At 37.2% G+C, this 17225-nt stretch overlaps 1 long non-coding RNA gene across 1 annotated transcript in view; it reads left to right on the plus strand.

Annotated features, from left to right (window-relative positions):
• LOC112452781 overlaps positions 1–10985 on the plus strand; it is a 122200-nt gene extending 111215 nt beyond the window's left edge. The window contains exon 3 of the long non-coding RNA XR_003040537.1: positions 9462–10985. This is a non-coding gene — a long non-coding RNA (uncharacterized LOC112452781). The remainder of the gene's footprint in view (positions 1–9461) is intronic.
• Positions 10986–17225: the final 6240 nt, after the last annotated feature.

The raw sequence follows: 17225 nt of genomic DNA on the forward strand, positions 1-17225 counted from the left end.
ATATATAAACGTTATAGAGTTGTGTGGTTGACGAGCATTTTTAACTACGAAAAGTAGATTACATTGGTAAAATAGATCGTAATGCTTCATAGATAACTTATTATTAGACAATCCCAGGTTCAAATTTGCTGATAAATTTGCTGATTTTGTTCACATATGAATCTTTACGTGAAGCTATATTCTTTAGATTTAGTTGATATCCTCCAAAATATTCCTGGAACAATTATTGTAATTTATTCTGGTTAGCATCTACTATTGAATTATCTCACTTTATTCCTTTAATCCTATGGCTACCTTCCTTGAAACGCCTCAATCAACTTAGTAAACTCACTCTAGCGTTTCTCAATCGAATTAGAATATCGTTAACGCGAGATTACAGATCGATTTCAGGTCTGATGTCGCTTAGTTTATGGCAAGTTTCCAGACACTAACAAGGAACTGCTTTTACTGATTATATATACGACTGCATTAGGTGTTGCAGTCTTTGTGAGTACTGCATAACGACTTTACTAGAAGGTAATCAAATAAATATATCAATCAAGAGATATTATAATAAATAATATAAATAGAATTATTATTTTCTTATTATTATAAAACTGAGTGGAGAGTCAGTTGAAAGAGATGTAAAAATAAAGTGTATTTCGTCTTATAAAGAATGTTTTCCAGCAGTTTACCTCGGTGAATATTCACGACCGTACGAATTTCTTAGAGTATCTCTGGAATTTTTTAAGGGGGGGGGGCGAAGTTATTTGCGTAGATGATTTCGCAATGATTAATTAAACGAAGACAATAGGCGCCTCCTCGGTTAGGTATGAATCGGCAGGTCGTTATTCATCGAGGCGCCTAAATTAATTTAATAATTCCGCGATTTAATACTCTCTCGTCGATCTCCCTCCGCTCCTTTCCCATATTTTCTACCACATTCAAACATTCCTTTGTATTCTATCACGGGGACATACTTATATTATGCATTGTGCCGTTATCAATAAAGACGTATCTGCCTAATTAATTCGTGTCTATCTCGTCAAATGACGGAAGACTAATTAACTCTGAAAATAAATAATTCGAGTATCTTCGTAAAATCAGTTGACATAAATCTAAACGGTTATATTTCATGCTACTTAGTAATTCGCTTTGACAGTGATTTATGATTGCTCCGACAATCTTCTATAATAATAACTATAATAATAAGTTATGTACTATTTGAAAACTAACATTGTTGAAAAGATGCCTGCTAAATTAGGAGAGAATAGTTATGTACAACATGAGGTATTCGATCGAAATCGAGATGCAGTAAGAAATTTTCTAATAATTAGTAAATTACGTACCGTTTGAAAACTGACGTTGCTCAAAAAGTGATCTACTAAAAACATTGGGAGAATATATTTACAACACGAATTATTCGATCAAAATTAAGATGGAATAAAAAATAGGAAATAATTTTTTGTAATAATTACTAAATTGCGTATTATTTAAAAATTGACATTGTAGCAAAGGTTGCCTGCTAAATGTATTGAAATAATTAAGATATATTAGGATATACTGGGATATATTATATATTGGGAGTACAGCTACTTGCAACGTCCGTTGTGTGAAGCATCCAAAATCGACGTGCAATAAGAAATAGCATCAGCCTCGTAAATAATAGTCTTATACGCGTGTATACCCGTACATGTACATCTCTCAGAGTGTACTCTTTTACGTTCATTTTCTTTTTTCGCTTTCACAAATACCACAGTCCTGACAGAAACCAATATTTCAACAAAGCTCGGTCGTGTAATAATTTATTTTGTGCCAGCGAATAATTGACGAAGTCATGTGAAATATTGTATGGTAGATCTAATTCAACGAATCGCTTTGCTCGTATAGCTAAAATATACACGCGTGTGCCAGTGGTTGGAACGAAAAAAACCGCTGATGATAAAAACTTCATTTGTCAGATACAGAGTTCGGGCTGACAAATTGTCGTAATTGTAATTTCTCCTGCGTATAGAAAGAAAGCGTGTCGTGATGTAACTCCCACAACGAAATCGTGCATATCGCAAGTTCGCGCATTTGGTGAAATGTCGATGTTTCGATGATTAACAATAAAATCCAAATCATAAGCATTAAAATCTCTAATCAAAAAGCAGAGCCGCAAAAGCGTGAAAATCTTTATATCTGACAGATAATAATATTCTAAAACAACATATTGCGATCCTGTCACGTACATTCACGCGCGCGTAAAAGAAAAACGCTAATCACACGGCTTACCGATGTACTTACACATAAATTTCTACTTGCGGTAAGAGCTTTCTGTACTCCGCCAGGTACCTTTCTCAGTTCCCAATGGGGCATAAATTATTTTCTTAATTACTGCCAAGCCGTGGATCGCGTGTTGAGGATAATCCCGGTAACTCTTCGCCGCTCTTCCGCCGGCTGCTGTGATTAAGTTTGATTTTCAGCGAAACATTCTGATTTTAAAAAGTTCTCAGATATAATTTACTTCAGTAAGTATCAATGAAATTAGCTGGAAACACTGACAAAAAATATTATCATTGTTGGTATATATATGACTTCTTATATTTATCTCCTAAAATTACAATTTTTATAAAAATTATTTCAGTAAATGCAAACTAAATTTATTATAAATTGTTTCTACTTCAACCCAAATAATCTATCCCAGAATACACGTATGAATCGAAAAGCTCGCTTTTTAAATTATTCTCGTTTGATATGTTTCATTATCTCAAGAGCCTCACAGACTCAATCTCAAGCTTTGTGTCCTAAAAGTGATACGATGGCACTAAAGGTTAATCTTCCTATCCCTGTGAGAGTAATACGTACGTGCAAACTTTCATTTCGCTCCCATAATAGCATAAGTAAAGTACAACGCTACAAAGGAAATAAATGACATCGGAAATTGGTTATGAAATTGCTATACCAGTGCAAAACGCAAAAGGCAACGCTAACAAGACGATAATCCTCTTCGCGAAAACTATTTCGAATTCATAATCAAAATAAAATTAGGTACATTTAGTTACATATAGCAAAGAAATATTTCTTTATTAAGAAATAGAAATAAAAAATGAGTTTTGGCTTTTGCTATTCGGTTCCATCAAATATGCAATTTTTGTTCTTATTCTTCTTATTATTTTTAAATCAGGTTACATCTTGCTGTCATTTTCCACAAATGTTTATTGCAATATCGCTCACAAAATTCGTATGTATAGATGTATTATGTATACAAATATATGTGAGTGTTCTTAGTGAATTAAGCTCTAATCAGTAGGTTTATTAAATCTAAATAACTATGGATCAGTTATCTCTACGAGAAGCAGAAAATTCGAAGAAATTAGTAACAGCATTACGACTAACATATGCTCTAGAATCATTTGAATATTATAAAGGCACAGATTAAGTTTCATTCGGATCTCGCTCGCGTTGCATTAAAAAGTTTGTATACGTTATTATAATTCTACAAAGTACGTAAACGACAGATAAAATTACAGTGAACGAGGAATTTCAGTTGCCACTGGTCCTGCGTCAGCGTTAAAGCCTTACAAGCCGCAAACCACGACCACGCGTCATTTACTGAAACCCATCGTGACATATCAGTGCACAAAGGGCAATGCACCTATGCCGTGAAACGTGAACGTCCAACGACTTATCGATCCTACCTTCCGTATAAGACCGTCGGACGTTTAATAAAATACGAAGGGAGTTCGCGCGAGCGATGCACTTTCAACGCTGCCGGCCAGCTGCACCATCAAGTGCATCCATGTGCAGGGGCGACGTGCCACATCGATCATTACATAAAAACTCAAGGGGCACTCGAGGGGCTTCGGCTTAGGAAAAATATTCAAAATCTGACATGACTTTGGCAATTTCGGCTCCTTATGCTCCCGAAAGCAGACACGACGTAAAGTCGTAAAGTAAAATTCAAACGTATACGGAATACAGTACAATAAAATCAATATTGTACAAAATGTCCCGGCTTTAAAATTAATCAAATAATAACAATAAATTTAACACGTTTCGATTTAATTATAATTTAATGATTGCATTATCATTAAACGTATGTATTAGTGATTTACTGCAGCATTGCAATTATTATCGCGATGGATAAAATATTATATAGACCTGTTGTAATTCGTGTAATTTGCTCAATTTATTATTTTTTATTTAGTTATGACATGACATGTTAATTTATTTATGTATTTACTTGTTTATGCATTTCACTTGTCATATCCTAACTTTTTTCCATCATTATTATTATTAATTAGTTTATTTATTTCATGGCTGATGAAGACTATAATTTGAAATTCCAGTAATTTTTTTATTGTAGATTCTATTTTAGAAAAAAAAATAAATCATATTTTATACAATAACATCCTTATCGTTCGTTTATTAGTCCATGATTTTTGCACATTGTTTCGCAAACACTAGCATAATTTTTATTTAGTATAAAATATTATTATTTACATCAAATTTTACCGAATCATATACATATAGTTAACACATAGATATAATAATTAATACAACGTTTATATCAACGTACATAGCAATCAAGCTGAAATTTAATTGATACTAATTAAGATAATAATACCAATTTATTTTTTATTACTGTTATGAAAAATCATAATAATGAAAAATCACGGACGTAATCACAAAGTATAATGACATTTTTATTATAATGTAAAAAAGAAAGTCCATTATAAATGTAAGGTACTTTAATTAGGTAACTGCTATGTATTCACGTGCAGAAAACAACTCGCGTTCCAGTTTGTCGTCAACTAACCGGAGACAGAATATCCCAGGAGCACGACGGGAAAGCGACTATGTAGGGCGAATCAAAGAACTGGGTCAAGTCGCGGCTTCCGCTATCGTAATGACGTACCAAAGTACGATAGGACTGACATAAATGACGTTACCGTAACGACGTTACATGTAACGACGTCGAGATCGTAATTTTTCGAGATTGAAAGATCGACTGTACCGCGTCCAACTTTATCCACGAAGATTATGAGACTTTCCACGCAAATTTACGCGTGCAAGGACACAAGCGTGGAAATGAAAACCAAGTAAATGCGGCTAAACGCGCGCCACGAGAGAGAAAGAGAGAGAGAGAGAAAGAGAATTGTAGCTATAAATAATATCCTTCCTTTCCGCAAGGTGGATTGTCCTCGAATGAGGGGAAGAGCGGAGTAGATTGTCGCTAGATTAAATTGTACGGGTTACGCGACGCTCTATAGAGAACTCGAGGGATAGCTCGAGGATGGGAGGGGTGAAAAAAGGGTCAGAGGGCGGACAGTAAAGCGGTCGCAGTTACGGCCGGAAATTGGCGAAACTTTGCGGAAGGTAAATTAGCGGTAGTAATAAAAAGCGGCTTGGTGTTCTAGCCGAATTTCCTCGTCCTTTTTTTTCCCCGGGACAGGCTTTATTGCGCGAACCTCCAACCCCCATCCCTCCGACCACTTCCGCAATGCACGACGAGAGAGCTCGGGGGAGCGGCGGCCGGATGAAATTATTAGAGCGAGTTTCGTGGAGAGGCGCAAGAAATTCGCCTCGCATCCTAGAACTCTCTCTCTCTCTCTCTCTCTCTCTCTCTTTCCTTTTCAGGGTTTGATTGAAAAAACAACGATAGAACCGAAAACAATTTACTTAATGCTTCCTATATTCGCTCGCCTACGGTAGCGCCGATAAGACGACTAGAAACCTCCAATGCTATCCCCCGTCTGCAGCCATATCGAGAAAGGGGATCATCCCCTCGTAATGTCGCTGGATTTACATTTAGAGGAGAACGTTTAGACATAGGTTCAGTCGAATATGAAGTATCCACAACGATTCCCCCCGCTGTCTCCCCATCTTTTCTTCCCGTCGCGCCCTAAAATATTTTCTGAGATATACGTATCTACGAAAGTGGACTTCGTAAAATTGCAAGAATAAGATTTTTCGGCTTCAGAAATAAATAAAATCCACTGCTCGATTAGCAATTCTGATATTCTTTTTCATAAAATTGTACTTTTGAAAAAATGAAAAGAAGTAAAAATTATAAAACCATTCCGTAGTAAAAAATCTATGGCTATATACAACTTTTCTTCGTTTGGATTCTAAAAATTCATATTTAAACAACAAAGTTTTATTATGGATCACTCGATATATTTGACAAGTTCCATAAAATCACGACAAAATTCAATAATATTCAGACAAAATAAAATTATGTGTGTGTATCTACATACACACGTACGTATTTATATAATATATATTATTTAACATCATTATATCAATCCGAAATTTTGTGCCAGGCGGAATTCCAATTAGAATATATTCAATGTATTTCCGATTAAAACAGATTAAATTCGTTTAATTCCAATAATCAGTTCGCAGTAATTATCGTTTGCAGGAGAGCACGAGCATATTTGGAACGCGACACCCTGGATTCTCTTTCATTTGGAATCAGTTCAGAGGTCAACTGCGAATTAGATTTAATCGCCGTTCGATTCTTGTAATCAATCTACTGTCAAATCTCTCCCAAGTGAGCACTTAATTAAACTGAATTCAATTTTAGCTAGAACGCCGACTCGCCCGTCATCAGTTCGCATTGTTCTGCCTAGCGACGCGCGAAGTTATAACGTTATACGTTTCGTATATCTTCTAATAAATTTCCCAGAGAGTATTTTATGAGTGGCGAAATAAACGATTTGTGAACTAAAAATCGAATTGACTCGTCGAGCTGAAAATTTTCATGTAGCCTCGTTACCCGGCGGAAGCCGTCGCACATTTTCTCGATTTCCGTGTGACTGCGTACGGCCTGACGATTTATATGTGCATAGCTAACCCGCACACACGCTGGAAATTGCACTCGATACGCCGCCGCGACATGCCCGTAAACGTATTGGTAATACCTATTACGTCGACGCACATTTCGTCATTAAATGTCCATCAGACTCGTTCGACGGTCGGAATCGAGTATATCGCGTCGATGAGCGCTCTTCCGGCGCGGAATGCAGTCTACTAAATTTGATTAAAAGACCTCTTGCGCGCGCGGCCGAAGTGCTGTAATTTATTGTCAAAGTTCCTTTAATTAGTGCCATGAAGTTATTTAATACTTTCGCAATAACATTACCGATCTATTTCTTCAATGTCGTACCTCGTACCCGGTTTCAATTCAAACTATGAGATCGCCGGGCGCGAGATAGTTTCTCGCATAGTTTCGTTAATTTAATTAAGCAAAAGAGTAACTTATATCTCGGATTTAAATCTCTACAACCTGCAAGAATCCATAATTTCATCTTTAATTCAGCCGAAATTTCACGATTCCAGCTCCCAATCCTAGCTTATTCGCTCCGAACGAAATATTTCCGTTTCTTTCTCGTCGTATATCGCGACGCGAATTGGCGATTTGCGACGCTGCGCGGCTAGAGCGAATAATTGTGTTAAATCGTTTCTCGAGTGATCGGTCGACCACGCGGGATTCACGTCGACCCTTTCATTCGTTTGCCCGACGACGACGGCCCGACAACGAGGAATAAAATGATCGTAAATGAAAACGGCCGGACGTTATACGTGACATGCGCGCGCGCACGATATACAGCGCTTGAAATCGTGCCAGACCGCATCTAATTACGAGCCTGTCGATGCTTATGCCTGAAGAAAATCTTTCTGGTTTATACTCCCGTAGGGAAAAGCGCCAACAGAAATTTTCTCTATTACCACACCCGTTCCCGTATCACCTCGTAAACCACCTAATACTACGTTGCTTCTCGCTCGCTCCCTCATTCCCTCCCTTGACGTATTTTCCGTGGAAATGCAAATTCCGGGTCACCGACATCGTCTCTCAAACTGGCGATATATCGCATCGACGACGTGGAAGGGAAGTGGATGTACGTGTGCGGAAAGATAGAAGCTACACCGTGAATATATCTCGAACGAATTTTTCCAGTTCCTCCCTGATGTCCCCGGGTAATCTCGATGACGACTACTTTATCCCGATCCTGCGCACGCGATAAAGAAACTTCATCGTTAATCCGCCGAAGATTAAAACTCGATACGGAACGTCAACTACGGAACTAGCACAGGAAGCGTGGTTTCAAGTCTAAAATAACGACGAATATCTCTCAACTCATCCAGCTAATTATATATATCTTGTTGACTGAAGAATCCCGAATAGAGGATCCAAAAAAAAACCGCAAGTGCAATTGACGCTGTTAAATTCCTCCATGAAGGAAGTCGATCATGAAAATCGACGTGATACACTCTTGCACAGTCATGGCATTATAAATCACGCGTTCGACAAATACTGTTCATATAACTGTCTTTATCTACGCTAGGGATTTTCTCTGAAACTCGCTATTCATGCCTTCGCAACCACCTGTCTTATAGTCGCTCGGCGCAATCCTCCTCAAAGCGTTTCCACCTCAGCCGCATATTCCGGTTCGTCGTCAAATGGACAACCGCGTCGGTTCTTGCAAATGGCATTTGAAGATCGCGCACGGTTATGAAAGGGATTCGAGGGTTGTGCCAATCCTCCGTGGCGGTCTGGCGCAACCCTCGGCGCAAATGCGGCGCGGTTTGCGGGGACAGTAGAGAGGATCGCGTACAGAGGATCAGAGGGGAGGGGAGAGAATTCTTTCGGTTAACCGCAACGATAATCTCGAGATCGATCCGCCTGCGCGAAAGGGCTTCCCAGTCTAATTCGAGACGACGTGCATCTCGTGGTTCTCGCGTTACGACTGCCCGAAGTGGCCAATCCGGAACGCTGTCTATTACCCCCCGGACTGCGCTGAATTGCGAAACGCATCCCCGTTGCATTCGGCGCTACCGAAGATGCTTGGCGATGACAGTCCCGCCTGCAATCCCGGAATGAGTACCTACTGCACGTAGCGTCTGTAATAGTGTTCATTGTGCCACAAGAACGATAATACGGAAGAAGAAATTGCGTTCTTCGACTTTCTAATGAAAAGTTCGTCGCAACCGACGACTCGAAAGCTGTGAACAACAGTAGAAGTCCCTGTCCCTGTCCCGGAAAGTTAATGTTGATTTGTAATCGTGAGTGTGTAGCATGGCTTTAAAATATTTTCGAAGAAATCAAATATTCGAGGAAATAAGAATCAACGTGTATTTAAGAGTTTAAATGGCGTCATATTGCTTGCCGTTTAATACACACGAGAGTTGCCAGGAGACAGGAGATCAAAATAGTAGCAACAACTAAGTTTGTTCACCTTTGAATGAAGTTCGTTGTTTGGTATAAATCATGTTAATAATAAAACACACCGATACAGGAAGAGACTGTTCTACAAATTGAAATGTATTATCGTGTCTCTATTAAGCTGAGTTTAAATAAAACATCGAATGAAGAGCTAACCACAACTCCACGAACGAATAATAAATTAAATAAAACAAGAATTGCAGCTAAAACTTTTTTGTAGCCGCCATAATATTTTCAGGAAATAGAGTAACATTAATGCTTATTTTTGCAGATTAACCATTAAGCTCCAGCCCGTAACTGGCGTCGCGGCGGAAGAAGCATGGCGACAGCGAAGCACGATGAAGCCATTCTTCTTTCCCAACAACAAGAAACGGTGCAAATCTCGGAGAGTTAAAAAAGAATAAAAATTAATTACGCCGTCCGTTAATTACGGAACTTCCGTGGAGTAAGGGCGAAACAACAGCCAGTTGTCTCGCGGCAACTTGCTTCACTTTTGCTGAAATCAAGTTTCATGAACTTGATTAGACGTTCCACGGGTAAATTGATAAGCTTTGATGCAGTTGATGCTGAATTGTAGGTATCGAATATTGTGGAAATGAGCTACTTCGGACGAGGTCACGTCGCACAATGGCTACGCGCGGAAAAATAAATCGAGAAAGGAAAGGAGAAAGAAGTCGCGATTCCTTTTTCGATGCCGTTTTTCACTTCTCGGCCCTTGCATTTAGATTTTCTTTGACTTCCAAATGGGACGTAATGTCGCGGATACTCGAAAGTCTCTCAAAGTTATTACGGTTTTCCTTGGGATGGTAACTTTCGGGAGCTTTTGCAATCTCCGATATACGTAGGCAACATTAGAAGTTAATTTGTAACTCGGTACTTTTTATAAATTTAAGTTTATCATGTCTTTCAAAATAAATTTTTTAATGAGAAATTCGTACTATCTGCTTTGATCGATACAAATCTTGTTTTGGTTAATGCTGAAAAAGAGTTTTGTTCAATAAACAAACAAAAAACTATAGGTTTTGTTACAATTTATTGCAAAAAGGCTAAATATTGATTCACAATGTATAAACGTGTAACATCAAGGGGAAAAAAGCTATCGCGTTATATTGTCCTTAAAACATAAAATTACTACGATTCCACTTTCCAAGCTGTGATGTTTTATTTATGCTTTCCATTCATTAATAACCCACAAGTGTCCGATAATTTCGCGAGATTATTTCCGAACACGCGAAAGCTTTTATTGTACTGCTACGAAAGTAACGACGGTGTTTCTCGGGAAAAGACACGAGTTAAGTTAGTTTAAATAGGGATGTTTCGGTTCGATAGCAAAACTCGTGCCTTGTTTCCGGCTGTGATCGCGAACTGATATCGCGGGTAATTAATCGCTAAATGCGCGAATAAGAAAAATAGGGAACAACGAATTCGCGACCGAGCGTAATGTAAATGGAAGAGTTATGTACGAGCTAAACGAAGGGTGGAAGTCGAGGAAGGGGGAACGCCATTTACTCCCCCCTCTCAAACTTTGTCCTTTCCCTCGTGCGACTTCCTCCTAAGGAAAAGCGACTTCGAGAGGGCTTTCATCTTGTGGCCGATTCGCTAAGAGGAAAGTTCGTTGTATGAAAAATATAGCAAGCAGACGATAATCAGGTAGTATTCTTTTCTAAGATTGCATCTCTCGTAAAAATCGGGAAGATTGAACAAGTTGAGTCTTTTTGCGTTTTCCTAGCTGTGTAAACTCTTCTTTACACAGTTATATCTTACCCCACTATTACTCTGACATTCTCTTACGAAATATTTTGCTACTAATTTTATTGTATTGTATTTATATTAAAAAATTTATTTAAATTATTACCATTATCGTAAGAGAATTAGTATTATCATCAAAAATCTAAAAATAAAAATATTATACATATACATATTAAAATATATCATGATAGGATTACTGTATGAAATCCCTGTGTGAAATTTTCAATTATAGAATTTTACGAGCACAATGAACGGAAATACTCGATATCTAAACAGAAATGCACGAATAAATTTACACGAGAAAACATTTATCTCGAATAAAAGGCTTTTTTCATGTTTGTATCGTGTGCGCGACGTAACGCATAACCGAAACTTTTTACATCGAATACTGAGCGATAGCGAGAGCTTATTTCTCAACAAAGAGTTTCCTGCATGATGCAATAAAGAAAGGAAAAAAAATTACTTCCAGATTTGGGAACAAACTCTTCTCACAAGATTAATACTACTATCTGAATGTAACTTAAGGCGTAGAATTTAGTGATTTGTGAGAAAGAAGTATCTATACAAAGCACGGTAGAGTCGTCTTGGTATCGAATACGTATTCGAATTATATTCTGTAATTTTCCAGGGACCGATCTATGAGACGAAAATGAAAAGTAAAATAAGGCTCAATCGAAATAATTGCAAGAAATCTTATTAAAGACATTAGATTACACGATTTAACAATGTACTGTGTGATGGAGCCACATTTAGAATAATGCATTTAATATATTGAAAATTCGGTCAGGAAATAAAATAAAAGAACGCCAGGAAATTAAGTAAAACAATTATTCAGCTACGATATATCCGCGGTTACAATGGGAACAGTCGTTCGCATATTCGTTCGTAACATTAATCGAATTTGCGTGTCAAAATTCCAAAATGTCCCTCACGATGTCGAACATTGAAACATACGTCTACTTGGAGTTCCATCAATTATAGTGTGAATATCTGGTTTTCACACTCCTCAAAAACTCTCAAAAAATACACGCGAGTTTTCGTATTTATTTTTACAATCCAAATTCATAGCGAATTTATCGATTCATCGTATTTCTATTTTTCTCTTTTTCCGAATGCGGCGTATGCCGCATGAACGACTCGCGCGCGCTTTCGTTCCGCAATTGTATAAGGAAGCGATATGCATGTATCGATCAACGGCGATCTATGGCTATTCAATTCAATTTTCACAATGGTTACACTTGCGATTCTTTTCGATTCCTTCTCGTTTTCATGTGTTTCAAAATTCTGTATTTTTCAAAAAGTAATATTTTTAAGATTTTTGACATTTAAACCAGATATTTAAACCATTCCGCTTAGTAAATTAAAGCTCTCTTAATTTGTGTAACAATCGATAATAGTTAAAATATATTCATTTAATGCATGATTACTCCGTATTTTAGAAGAGTATTTATATTTTTTTTAAATTTTAAAAATTATTCTTTCCTCCAAATGCAATTTTCTTGTCTCTAATCAAAGTAACATTCTTACACGTAATAAGGTCCAAAAGTTTCCAGTCCAAGGATATAGAAAAAGGATAGAATAAAGGAACCCTTTTTATTTTTATATAAAATCATTCTTTATTTCAATATATTTTTTTAGAACAATGAATTAATTTTTCTATACCACTAAAACAATATTCTAAATTTTTGTCCTTAAAATGATTTATCATTGCAAAGATCATTTCTTCATTAAAATTTTGCTCTACGCAAATCAGACTTTATTTGGAAAATATAAGAGATTTTATTTTTATTTCTTATTTTTAGAATTAAAGTCCGATTTGCGTGGAAAAAATTAAGGATAAAAACTCAGAATATTTTTCAATGATATAAAAGAATTAATTAATCATTCTAAAAAATGTAATTAAATAAAAGATAATTATATTTTTTAGAACGAGTAATTAATTTTTTTATAGTTTTTATACCATCGAAAAAAAAAATTTTTTTTATTTTGTTACTTTTTATATATTCTTAAGAAAAAAATTAATTGTTCTAAAAAATGTGTAATTAAATGAAAGATAATTATATTGAAAAAGAAAAAGAGTTGTTTCATTTTGTTACTTTTTATATATATTCTTGAGAAATTTACTATATGTATATTAACATATTTTTTCCTATTTTTATCTTATCAAAATCAATGGAGACACATATTTAAAATTGCTGGTATTATGAAAATTCTGTTATTTAATTAAACATACATATACGTTTCTTTTGTATACATTTATTTTTTGAAACCATTTAAATTTCATATGCACCGAAAATCGACAGTGCCTCCAGAATTCGCATTATCGATCTGAAAAATCCGGGACCGCATCCTCTCTCAGTTCTTCACGAAACGCACAACAAGCACGAATTTTTCACTCTCTTTCTGATTGTGCAGTTCAGGCACATTTCGTCGATGATTTCGCATCCGTTATGAAGAGGATGGGGAGAAACGCGTCAGCGTATGAAAACGACGTACGTTCGTACCCGCCGCGCCGATCGAGGCCGATCTATGCCGTTCTCACGGCAGATGCACCCGCGATGCACTTTTATCTCGCGCCTCGCCAGCTCTCCCGCCGCGAAGTCGGATCGATAGATATATTATTTCCGGCCTGTGCACGACACGCGCTGAATTCACAATGCGCTTCCGCGTACACGCCGCAACGCACCTATCATAATAATGCCAATGCGTTTCGTGCGCAGGTTACGCACGTGTCTCCCGCGTCTCTCTATTTTTTTTTGCAGATTCTCCCTATATTCAAGATTAGAAATTGTTAATCGTTTTATCGTATATCATCCTCGATTTTCGTTATATGCCAAGATAAACTACACAAGCTATAAGTTTACTTGGTTTAACAGCTTGGCGATTCGAACTTTTCTCAAGCCAGCGTTTTACAGCAGAGATTTATACCATTTGGAAATTTCCGAATTTCTTGAAAATACGACCGAACTGTGTTAAAATGATAGAGAAGTTAGTTTTCCGAAAGGAATACGATGTATTCATCTCCGGCAAAATAGATCTAACTTCGCTTCCGTATAACCTTAATCCTATAGGGAGTTGACGAGGTTCGCAGTTCGCATCTTCCATTTCGATTAGAAGATTCAAGCGCGCTTGCCATACTAGATCGCAGAATTGAACTGTCCCAAAATGGACTATGTAGATTTATTCTATAATAGAGTGCCTTTGCTAATATATTATTGTCTGTTAATAACCATAAAATAAAAAATAATTGTCTTTTAATAACCATACGATTCAAACGATCACCTCAACAGCTAGGACGCTGGGGTTCATTTTCCGCTGGGGGGACTTAAAAAATGTAGCCACATTAAAATGATTGTATTGTACTTTAGTTCGCCCGAAGTTGGAGTACTGTTATCTGGTCCCCTTATTATAAATGACATCGCAATTTGATTGAACGTGTGCAACATAAATTTTTACATATGACTGCTTACCGTATGGGAATTCCCATGGCAATCACCTCCCATGACTATACTATCCCGCTTCAATTAAACTTAATCTAGTATCTGTAGAGAATAGGAGGTTAATTCTTTATCTCACTTTTGTCTTTAAGACAATCAATCATATGAATAACTGTGGATTTATTAAAAAATATTAGTTTAAATGTTCCAATAAGAGACTTGAGACAGCACTCCATCTTTCATATAGAACATTGCACTTTATTTGCAACAAATTCCTGCATCAATAGAATGATGATTGCGGCGGACAGTTGTCCTCTGTTGATTGTTTTTTAGTGGTACTGCGTCTCCATTTAAGCATAAGATTACTCGCCTACTTTTGTAATATCATTTTATTATCTCTTTCTTGGCTCATGACCATTATTGATCTCTCTTTTGTACTGTTCTTTTCATTATTGTATATTATTATTGTACACTAAAGGGTGTTTTTCGTTTATTATTATTATTATTATTATTATTATTATTATTATTATTATTATTATCCCAACGCAAATTTTTCACGTTTGCATAAAATACAATGCGTGACAAAAAAAGTTCTCGCTTTGACAGACCAAAGCTATGCTTTACAACGTACAAGATTATGTAATATTCAACACCAATCATTTCCGGATACGTAATAGTCATATCGTCATCCTTCTCGCAATTTCCACCTCAATTTCCAAAACCGACAGCAAACGGGCAGCGTGTCCAGGTCTATCTATTTGTTCGGAAAACTCATTTGCCCATTTTTAACTAGTTTTTCTCTCCAAACAAAATTCGCGCTTTTAACAAAACGAAAAAGAAGTTCCTGCATTCTTGAAGCATCGTTAGGGTGTACGAAGTTCAATTATTGACGGCGCCTAGTGAAGGTGGGTTTGGTGGGTATTTAATAAAATGCCCGATTGCCAGCCATAATTCTGGTACCGCGGGGTCGTTAAAAACAAGCGTGCAGAGAGCGTCGAAAGTCCCGCACGTCATTACTGTTGACAAATCGGCGTGCGAGCCGATTCGAAAACACTCATCAATTCTCGAAGGAGCCGCGCATATAGCGGGCCCGCTCATCGACGGTGCCATCGGGAGCCATTAAGTTTCCCCCGGAATAGCCGAAAAGCATCCCGCGATATGCTCGGGCGCGGAGAACGGAGGACGTTATGTACCAAAGCGCTTAAATTTAATCGGAGGGTGGAAATTCAGGGTGCAGCGTGCGAGCGCATCGACGGCGACATGGGAATAGGTAACGGTACGGCGGGGTGGGAGGGAGGGGGGACGGTAAAATTTATTATCGCGTCAATTAGAAATTGATGGAACGTTGAACGATAATCGATTTAGGATCGAATCGGTCCACCTCGAATAGCCTGTTCTACTCGCCTCCGGGATAGTTATCATCTCGTTGTTCGCCAACGTTCGCCAAAAATATGAAAACCACGGTTCAAACGTTCCTTTCGCCTCTTTTCCCGCGAGTTAAAGTCCAATTCGGAGGAAATAATATTCCTAACGTGTTTTCTAACGCGCCGCCGCGCCATAACTAAACTAACTTTTGTTGTGTTTTGTTTGTTCGCGCTCTTTTATAACGAACTGCCGACATATATAGCCGAGTGAACACAAATAACAGCTATCAAAGTTCGATAAAAAAAAGAGTGGCTGCGAAGAGGTATTCTTCTCTCTTTTTTCGAGAAAAACTATAAAGGTGCCAATTCATGAGACGCTGAAAATGAGTGTCAATAAGGTGAACGTGGTGCTTTGACGTTAGCGTCAAAGAAATGAAGTTGAATTTGTTTAATATTCAGCGTCGTCGCTGAACGTCGTTAATCGTCCCAGTATAATCAAACATAGACGTCGAAATACGTAAAATATTAATTATTTTCAAGTAATATCTTCAAATAATAATATTTTATGGATACATATATAAATAAAAGATAATATTTCTGAAGATTTTTACTTGCTGAAAATGAGCGTCGAGCGTTAACGTGAAAAGGCACCTTTACGTCCGAAAATATTGCCGCTTGCAAATGTTCGTTATATACAAACTCGCGCAATGGTAATTGTATTGAGTAAATCATAAAAAAATATATTTTTGTATTGATAAATTCGAAATATCTTATCTATAACTATTGCAAGAACTTATGTGAACATAAGATTTTAGTCATTTATCATTCTTGGTCGTGCACCACAAGTTAGGAGTATCGTTAGCTAGCTGTCACGTGGTATGTTAATTTATTATAGCTTCGGCGTTTCACAAAGAAAATCTCACCGCGCAACCCGTTAGAAAACACATTTGTAAAACCGATCCGCCTGAATCCAGATTTACCTCTCTCTCTCTCTCTCTCTGTATAAAAAAAAGAACTTTTCTTTAAAATCATGTGTAACGAACCGCAACTCGCCGACTATTTTCCATCGTGACCATTAATCACCGACTTTTTATCGGTTAATGCAAAGTACGCGCATATTGTGCATATTGGCATAGCCAATAAATCGAACTAGAGACCGCATTCGAAAAACGAAACAAACGGAAAAACTCCAATCCCTGCATGCGTATGCATGTATTAACCACACATTTTATCGTCATAACAGAAATCTAAAAAAGAAAAAACATTACGCAGCAGATTGCAAAAATCCGTCGAACTTATTTTTGTCCCTCCTTTTCCGTCAAGAGCGATAACTTTTACAGATTAAAATAAGCTGTGTATCGATCTGATTCCGTTTAATTTAATTAAAGATATCCGCAGAGAATTTTTTGCGTCAATGAATGGCTATACTGACCTGACGAATGCATTCTCTCTCTCTCTCTCTCTCTCTCTCTCTCTCTCTCTCTC

Source organism: Temnothorax curvispinosus, unplaced genomic scaffold (genome assembly GCF_003070985.1).
Source record: "Temnothorax curvispinosus isolate PA1 unplaced genomic scaffold, ASM307098v1 QBEX01003650.1, whole genome shotgun sequence".
In the NCBI taxonomy this organism is placed as follows: Eukaryota; Metazoa; Arthropoda; class Insecta; order Hymenoptera; family Formicidae; genus Temnothorax; species Temnothorax curvispinosus.